At 45.4% G+C, this 9,046-nt stretch overlaps 1 protein-coding gene across 4 annotated transcripts in view; it reads right to left on the reverse strand.

Annotated features, from left to right (window-relative positions):
- Positions 1-6,084, reverse strand: part of PHF3 (PHD finger protein 3) — a 90,892-nt gene extending 84,808 nt beyond the window's left edge. The window contains exon 1 of one of the 4 annotated variants that reach the window (XM_050950515.1): positions 5,902-6,060. The gene's annotated coding sequence lies outside the window, so the exon portion shown is untranslated. Of the gene's footprint in view, positions 1-5,901 lie in introns of all 4 variants that reach the window. The other 3 variants (XM_050950516.1, XM_050950520.1, XM_050950518.1) reach the window with 3 other exon arrangements.
- Positions 6,085-9,046: the final 2,962 nt, after the last annotated feature.

Genomic DNA, 9,046 nt, shown 5'->3' on the forward strand with positions numbered 1-9,046 from the left:
TTATTTCATGTTTTTTTTATCAAAATGTCATGCAGTACCCAGTAAAATACCTTACTGAAGTCTAAGTAAATTACATCAAGATTATTACTTTTAGCCAGAGCTTTGGAGCTGTGCTCTGGCTCCACTCCAGCTCCAGGCAAAAACCTGCCGCTCCACTGCTCCGGAGTTGCTCCGGGCTCCAGCTCCGGGCTCCACTCCAAAGCCCTGCTTGCTTTTATCAATCAAACTTGAAATCTCAACATAAAAAGATATCAAGTAATTTGACAGGCTCTATTTCAAATAAACCCATGTTGATTTCCATTAATTACATTATCTTCCTTTAATTCTTTCTTACGTGAGTCCTGTCTCAGCCACTCCATTATCTTGCCTGGGATTGGTGTCAGGCTGACAGGCCTATAAGTAGCTGCGTCATCCTATTAAAAACTGGCACATTAGCTTTCCTCCAGTCTCCCGAACTTCCTCAATACTCCAAGACTTATTGAAAATCAACATTAATGGTCCAATATGTGCCTCAGCAAGATCTTTTTAAACTATTAGATGCAAATTATCTTGACCTGCTGATTTTAAAATGGCTAACTTCAGTAACTTCCATTTACCATCCTCCAGAGATACCAGTGGAATGGAAAGAGTATTACCATATGATAAGACTATAGCTTCTGTTCCCCCCCACCCTCCAATACAGAACTGAAATATTTATTGAACATTTCTGCCTTTTCTGCATCATTATAATTTTACCATTTCCATCTAGCACTGGACCAACATCATTGTTAGAATTCTTTGTGTTCCTAATATATTTTGAAAACTCCTTATTGTCCTTAATTCTGCTGACCACAGATTTCTCGGTGTCCCTTTGCTTCACTTATCAGTTTTCTACAACTCCTAGCACCTGATTTATATTCATTACCATCAATTTCTCCTTTCTTCCATTTGTTATATATTATTATTTTACAGCTGCCTTCACTTTCCCTCTAAACCAGATCAGTTTTGCAACCTGTGCACCTGCTTCTTCAATTGTGTCTTTTTGGACATCTAGTGAGGTGTTCTTAAATTATTCCCAATGACCATTCACATTTTTTCTAATTAAATTCTTACATGCTGATTTCACTCAATTGTTTTTAGCTTTGGGAAATTAGCCTTATTTTAGCATCAAGTATTACTGGACTTTACTCTTCATCACATTGTTTTCTGACTCTCCTAACCTGCTCTTCTCTTTCTTCCCCCTACCTTGAAGTTCTTTATAAATCAGTCTACCAGAAGCATCTGCTAATGGTAGAGCTGTTGAAATGTCAACAGCCTGACAAGTCAGAGTTTCTGGAACGGCTTCCCAACAGATATTTTTGGGACAAACAATTTAATTAGTTTTAAGAAAGAACTGGACAAATTTATGAGTGCTATTGTATGACACAGTTGCTTGTAATGGGAAGGGGCAGTGCTCAGCAGCTCCGGGAGCTAACTTCCAGTCTGCGTCCCAGTTTTATGTTCCTAAAATGCTCATGCTTCAGCCATCCACTTGCAGGGGTCATGAAGGGATTCCTTCCCCCACCCTATCTATCCCCCAGTATTATTCTGATTTTGTTTGTTTGTTTTGTCTCCTTCCTCTGAAGCATCAGAGGTGGTCACAGCTGGAACTAGAGCACTGGATAGGTTGGACCAGTGCTCTAAGGTGGGCACCAAGCATCCTTTATCAAGTACTCGCTGGCTGGTTCTTTCTCACCTGCTGAGGGTCTAACTGTTCACCACATGTTGGGTCAGGGAGGAACTTCCCCACAGGAAAATCCCCCAGGTTACATTGGATGTGATCTTGGAGAGGTTTTGCCTTCTTGTGCAGGTCACTTGCCAGGATTACCTGGTATCTCTCACTTACTCATTGCCATGTCACTGCAGGGGCCTTGGGCATTGGTTCACCTTAATCCTGCCTGTTCTCCCTGTGGCACATAATAATCTAATCTTCTGTGGGCTGCTATACTTTGGTTTAATTTTGGTTGTTGGGTGCTGGGTTTAGTATGTGGGGCTGGATGGCATTGGTGGCCTGTGATATACAGGAGATCAGACTAGGTGATGTGTGTCCCTTCTGACCTTAAACTCTATGACTCCATAATTAAGTCATTTAAAACTAATTAAAGTGGATAGAATTCTTTATATGACCATCTTGAACATCCAGCCTTTCATCACTGATGGACAGCAGACCCCTTAGCACTAGCTTCCTCAGTACTTCAAAGGAAGCACCTAGGCAGTCAAAAAGGTATTTTAGGGTATTTCGTTAACAAAGAGATCCAGTAAGCATGATCCAAGATAATTATGTTAATAAACCAGACCTAGGTAAAGGTTTCAGTCAGAAGGGAGATATAATGTTTTTAACAATAGCAAGGAGCTGGAGAGGAAGAAAGAAAGGAGAAAGACTGTACTCACAAAAGTGGAACCTTTCAAAATCACTTACAAGATCCCACCAGCAATGTTCTACCTTGAACAGATTAGCCCCTGCTACCACCCATTCCCTACTCAACAAAATGACTCTTTCCCTTTTTTTGCAGCAAGATGATGTACAATTACATCCATTTTAAAGTATTCTATATTAATTTTTTATCATATTACTCATTATACTCCTTAACCATACTAAATAGCTATTCTCCTTGGGTTTTACACCAAAATTGTCAAAAACTTGTGATAAAGCTTTTAAAAACTGTACATGCTGTAAATGCTAAGTATTAGTCATAACATGTCAAACTGTACATATTTCTTTTAGTGCTAATAGGTCAATCCATCCAGCCCCATAATAATTTTGTTCAGAAATTCCTTTAAACTTCTCAACATCATTCTGATAAACAGTTGTTCTGAACTACACAGAGCCAGATTTTTAAAAATATTTAGGCACCTGAAGATGCAGCCTACTGGAATTTTCAAAAGCTCCTATGTAAGTTCCCCTGTATGATGATGTTTCTCTAGTGCAATACAAACAAGGGTATTATCCCATGCCTCTTTTATATTTCATCCATTTTTTTAAATTAGTTTTGTGATCAGATCACAATGTAAACTCATATCCAAACTGCTTTGCATTGCAACAGAATGTTTTATGACCTCATTGATTTCCAAAACTTTCCCATATGAATAAGATCAATTTTCCCAAATGCAAGTTAATACGTTTTGTATCTCCTGCACATATTCCTTTCCTTACCGGTGTGTGCCACACCTTGATTAAGTATAGTTTGTAAACTGAATATTTGCATTAGTTTTCATTTCTTCACCTATTTAAACTAAAAACAGGGCTAAAATAATTCTATATGGCACCAAACTGGACTGTTCCAGTTTACCCTTTATTTACAGTCTAAGTCAGTTTCAGTCTACTGCTGAAGCCAATGCCAATTTAAATTAATAATTAGGAAATAATGGGAATGTAATGGATATAATAGATCTAGGCTATAACTAAAGATCTCAAAACAGAAGTTTTCAATTAAGATTATTTTGAGACAGTAATTCAACAAGTTACAGTCCAGCGAGTGACTGTGCTGTGTTAAATCTATCCAATATCCTACAAGTACTGATATGTTACACCTGTTAACCTCTAGAGGTAACGAGCACTTGCAAGGTTAATTGACTGGGCAATATATTGTAGCTCATATAGGTGAAGTCATCCAGGCTTTTTTCCCCAATCTAAATGGTAATGATTGCTAATAAATAGAATGGGTTTTGAATCCAGATTTAGAATGTATCTAAAGTAATTTGTACAGAAAATAGAGTTACAGCTTCTCAAGAAAAGGATGGCTGAGAGACGGCATACATGGCTGTGGGAATACTATTACAGGTAAATGTAAAACATAACATCCTCACCCATTTATTGGGCAGTTTAATAATTATTCCAAGTAATATAAAACCCAACCCAACATTTTAAAATGATCCTATATATAAAATGCTTAACTACATAAAATAATTTTATTAGTATGTTTAATATATTTATTAAACCAATTCAAGTGCAAATCTACTATTTTAATTGGGAGGAGTTACACATTTATTTACCCTCTTTAAAGTCTATTGTAATACTTACACTTGCACAAAAAACATTTATTAGTTTCAGTGAATTTGTATTAATTTTTAAAAGCCACAAAAAGAGGGAGAAAATCTGTAGTGTCCAGAAATCAAATAATCTATTTATAAAACATACAAACACAGGTACAAGAATTAAACTTTGAATACTCTATTCTGTATAAATATTGCATTATGTGCTGACCCTCTACAGCTTTCATTCTGCAGAACACTTCATCAGAGTTACCCATAAATAGAGCAACTCCATTTCCAAATACCTCACTCCAAGGTCCAAGGTGTCTTTCAGAATACAGACAGTGAGGAAGGGTCACATGGTATATATGCTAATTTGGGAATGGCTACCATAATGTGTATGACATTTTGACAAACTCCATTCATCTGGGCAGTAAAGGTGGGTTATTTTCCCTTATCTCTTTTACTTGTAACCCCCACAAGAAGTACTGTACACAGATGCTTAATGCAGAGATTTTTGTCTGTTCTGATGTCAGGTTTAGGAGTATGGTGGGGAGAAATAAATCAGTGGAGGTCAGGGGGCAAATAACAGGGTCTGAGTCACTGGAGGTTGTCTTTTTTTTGGGGGAGGGGCAGAATGGAATAGCAAGGGGTGGTTGAGCAAGCACTGTGGGGAGTGAGAGGAGCTGCAGAAGGTCCAATCATCACTCATCTGGGATTGATGGGAATAGGAATGTATGTGGCAAAAGATAACTGCAGCAGGATTTCTGACAGCAGTGGTGTAGAGGCAGGTGCTAGAAAAGGGGCTCAGATCAGTATGGGTGGTGTGTGTATGGAGGAGTGGGAGGTACAGCAATTGGTCCTGCGGAAGGGTATAGCAGCATCCAGATTGGCAGCATAGTGTGTACTGGGGAAGTACAGTAATGGGTGCTGGTATAGTGTGTGTATTGGGAGGAGGAGAAACAGCAATAGATGTTGGATTGGGTCTAGCAGGCCCAAGTCAGCAGCACGGAGGAGTGTATAGTAGGCCCAGGTCAGTAGTAGGGGGAGAAGGATAGAGAGAAGAGTGTAGGACATGAGGGCAAGGAGTGAGGCAAGGATAAGAGGCCCAGGTCAGTAACAGGCCCAAGAGGAAGTGTGTGTAGTAGACCTCAGAGGACAGATGTGAGGGCAGAGTAGCAGGCACAGATCTGTGGTGGGGGAGGGAGAAAGGCAGCAGGCCCAGGGCAGGGGAAGGTCCGGAGGGGGGAAGGCATCAGGCCCGGGACAGGGGCGAGGACCACAAGGAGAAGGCCCAGGAGAGGTAGGGGAAAGAGCAGCAGTCCCAGGGTAGGAGATGGCCTGGGGCAGAGGTGTGGGGGGAGAAATAGGAGAACCACGGGGCAGGAGAAGCCCATGGGGGCGGGGAGGGGAAGACAGAAGAACCACAGGACAGGAGATGCCCCCCGGGGGGCGGGGAGGGGAAGGCCCGGGGAAGGTAGGAGAACCACAGGGTAGGAGATGCCCCGCCCCCCCGGGGGGTAGGAGAAGGCCCGGGGAAGGTAGGAGAAGGCCCAGGGAAGGTAGGAGAAGCACGGGGCAGGAGAAGGCCGAGGCGGGAGGGTAGCCAGGGCCGGCTCCAGCTTGGTGCGGGGCGAGCAGTACGTCCCGGGGCCGCCCCCGAGAAAGGGGTGGAGGCGACTCTAGCTCGGTGCCCAGCGGCCCCGGGCTCCCCCTGGCCAGCGCCAGCGTGGTGGCGGGGCGGAGGCCTCACGCCGGAGCTGATAGAGGCCCATGGCAGCCAACGCAGAGGCCCTTGCGCCAGGCCGCGCCGCTGCTTCGGGCCTAGGCGGCCCAGAAGGCGACGGCGGAGGGGCCCGACGCGGCCGCCCAGCCGCCCTTCGCCCTTGTGGCCCGGCGATGGTAACTCACCCTTGCTCCGCCGCCCAGCGCTGCCCCGCGGCCCAGGTCCGGGAGGAGGACGGCGACGGCCGCGCGGGAGGAGGCGGTGGCAGCGCGCGCCCGCGCGCGCCTCGCTCCTTGCTGGGGGTGCGCGCAGGTGCCCACCCTCCCCCCGGCCGACCCTTGCCTCAGGTAGTCCCTCCCGCTCGGCCTGGCGCTCGCTGCCGACAGCCGCGTGCCCGTGTACGCGCTCGCCGCGTGCGCGAGGCGAGCGGAGCTGCGCAGGCCAGCTCACGTGACCGCAGTGTTTACTAGAGGCAGGGTACGAGGCGCATGCGTAACAGTCTCAGGGGTCGAGCACCGAAGGAACGCGTCGGGCTCCGCGAGAGGGTAGAGCTGCCGAACTGAGCTGTCTCGGCGCCCGCTTCGCTGCAGCCCGGGTGTGCAGCTTCGCACGTAACCCTCCGGCTCCCCCTGGGCGGGTCAGCGGCGCCCAGCTCCCGCCGCACAACCCAGCGGGATCCCGCTGCGAGCCCCGCCTCGTCTCCGGGCGCCGCCTGAGCAGTGGGGCCGGGCTGCCCTGGCCGGGCGAGGGGCTCGGCCGCTGCCGACTGTCCCCGAGGGCACTGAGCCCCGGTCCCTCCCCGTGGACTCGCGGGCTTTCCGCGCAGAGGCCCCTAGGGAAGAGGGGAAGATAGCTCCGGGCCTTGCTAGTAGTGAGACTCTATGTGAGAACTGGGGGAGAGGGTAGCTCAGCCCAGGTCGGTGACCGCGCATGCAAGGGGCAGTGTCGCGACCCTTCACATCTTGGATACACTGATCAGTCACAACAGGTGCAAAGTCCGTCTCGGGGCGGGCCTAGTTTCAGCCTTTTGTTTGCAAAGAACTTTGAACGTTTGAATGTTTTAACAGTAAAGTAACTGTGGTTAAGAAACTTCTTTGCTAAGCCTGTGTCTTCTGCTTTCCTGCCACGTTAGCCCCAAAGGGGTTAAACTAGCCACCCAAAACAGCCTAGGTGGAGCTCTGCACCGTGCATGCAAGCCGCTGGGAGGCACAGGAGGTCTCAGTGACACAGATTTCTTCCTAGTGCAATAGCATCCCACAGAAGGGCTAAAACAAAAGGACTGAGCCAGTGGCTGTGCCCTATAGACCAAGAGCAAGAAACTGACTGACCTCTACCTGAGCCAGATGGCTTGGAAGGAAAGCATGTAGATAGAACTTAGCGATTGAATCTCGTCAGGGCAGACTGGTGTATGTATGGAGTGGTACTGGGCCAGGTTATACAGTGCCACATGACTAGCAGGGACTGACACAGATAATTACACTTGTGCAAGTTTTTCTTATGTAAAGGGATGCATGTTTTACTAGAACCCAGACAGCATTATGCAGTCAAACTAAGGGCTTCTTTAAAGCATTAATTTAGGTATTGTTCAGCTGCCAGACACTCAAAAAGAGAAGCACTACACAGTGACTTGGTAAACAGATTCATGTTAAATACAAGAGATTTTAAACTGTTTAAGATGAATCTGAAAAGCTTTTATAAATAACTAATTGGCATTCAAATTACCTGCCAAAGAATAATCCTGCCAATACAGATTTTTACACTGAACAATGTTATCAAACCCAAGTGATCAAAATCATGACATTTTTTTAAGTAATTTTGGGGTTCTCTTCTGGTGATGGAGTCCTGAAGATTCATGTTCCCCAAGCTTTTCTCTGCCACCATATAAGCTAGATATGTGCTTTACTTTGATAAGTAAATTAAAGCTAAAGTTCTCACATGATCTCATTGTACTAGAACCTGGATATTTAAACAGAAAAAACACCAAGTATCATAAGACTTGTGATATAATTCATAAGAGTTGGTAACACAACATCTACATTGCAGGTGTAGTTTCAGCAGGATATTTACACTTTTGTTGTAGCACATGTTCTTCTTCCCATGTTAATCTTCTCCAGAAACAAGTTATTCACCAGGTAGATAGCATGTGATAAGTAAAACTGCAGTCTTAGCTAGTAGACCAGAAAAATCTGCCATTTAAATACAGAAGAGTTGGTTTGTGAATCATTTAAGCCACCAGCACGCTCATCTGCAAAGGCATCAAATATCAGAGGAGTAGCTGTGTTAGCCTGTATCCACAAAAACAACGAGGAGTCCGGTGGCACCTTAAGACTAACATTTATTTGACCATAAGCTTTCATGGGTAAAAAACCCACTTCTTCAGATGCATGGAGTGAAAATTATAGATGCAGGCATAAATATACTGACACATGAAGAGAACGGAATTACCTTACAAGTGGAGAACCAGTGTTGACAGGGCCAATTCAGTCAGGGTGGATGTGGTCCACTCTCAATAATTGATGAGGAGGTGTCACTACTAAGAGAGGGAAAATTGCTTTTGTAGTGAGCTAGAGGAGGATTTGCTCTTAGTTTGTCTGGTATAATATGAGTCTTGTCTGTTGCTGCATTGTTACAAGTTTTGAAATGTGAAGTCTAGAGAATAATCCATTCTCTGAATTTCTACAGGGCTTCCACTCTGTGGGTACTATCTTTCCCCCATAAACCTAGCTGAGCCAGAGGGTATGTCTACACTATGAAATTAGGTTGAATTTATAGAAGTTGTTTTTTTAGAAATTGTTTTTATACAGTCAATTATGTGTGTCCTCACACACAATGCTTTAAGTGCATTCAGTCGGCAGACTGTCCGCAGTACCAAGGCTAGCATCAACTTCCGGAGCGTTGCACTGTGGATAGCTATCCCACAGTTCCTGCAGTCTCCGCCGCCCATTGGAATTTTGGGTTGAGATCCCTATGAGTGCCTGATGGGGCAAAAACAGTATCATGGGTGGTTCTGGGTATGTCGTCAGGCCCCCTCTCCCTTCGTGAAAGCAACGGCAGACAATTTTCATGCCTTTTTTCCTGGATTACCTGTGCAGACACCATCCCATGGCAAGCATGGAGCCCACTCAGCTCACCATCACCATATGTCTCCTGGGTGCTGGCAGACGTGGTACTGCATTGCTACACAGCGGCAGCTCATTGCCTTTTGGCAGCAGATGGTGTATTACAATTGGTAGTGGTTGTCGTTGTAGTCCTGGGTGCTCTTTTAGCTGACCTCAGTGAGGTTGGTCGGGGGCACCTGGGCAGACATGGGAGTGACTCAGCCAGGTCATT

The sequence above is a fragment of the Gopherus flavomarginatus genome, chromosome 4, assembly GCF_025201925.1.
Source record: "Gopherus flavomarginatus isolate rGopFla2 chromosome 4, rGopFla2.mat.asm, whole genome shotgun sequence".
In the NCBI taxonomy this organism is placed as follows: Eukaryota; Metazoa; Chordata; order Testudines; family Testudinidae; genus Gopherus; species Gopherus flavomarginatus.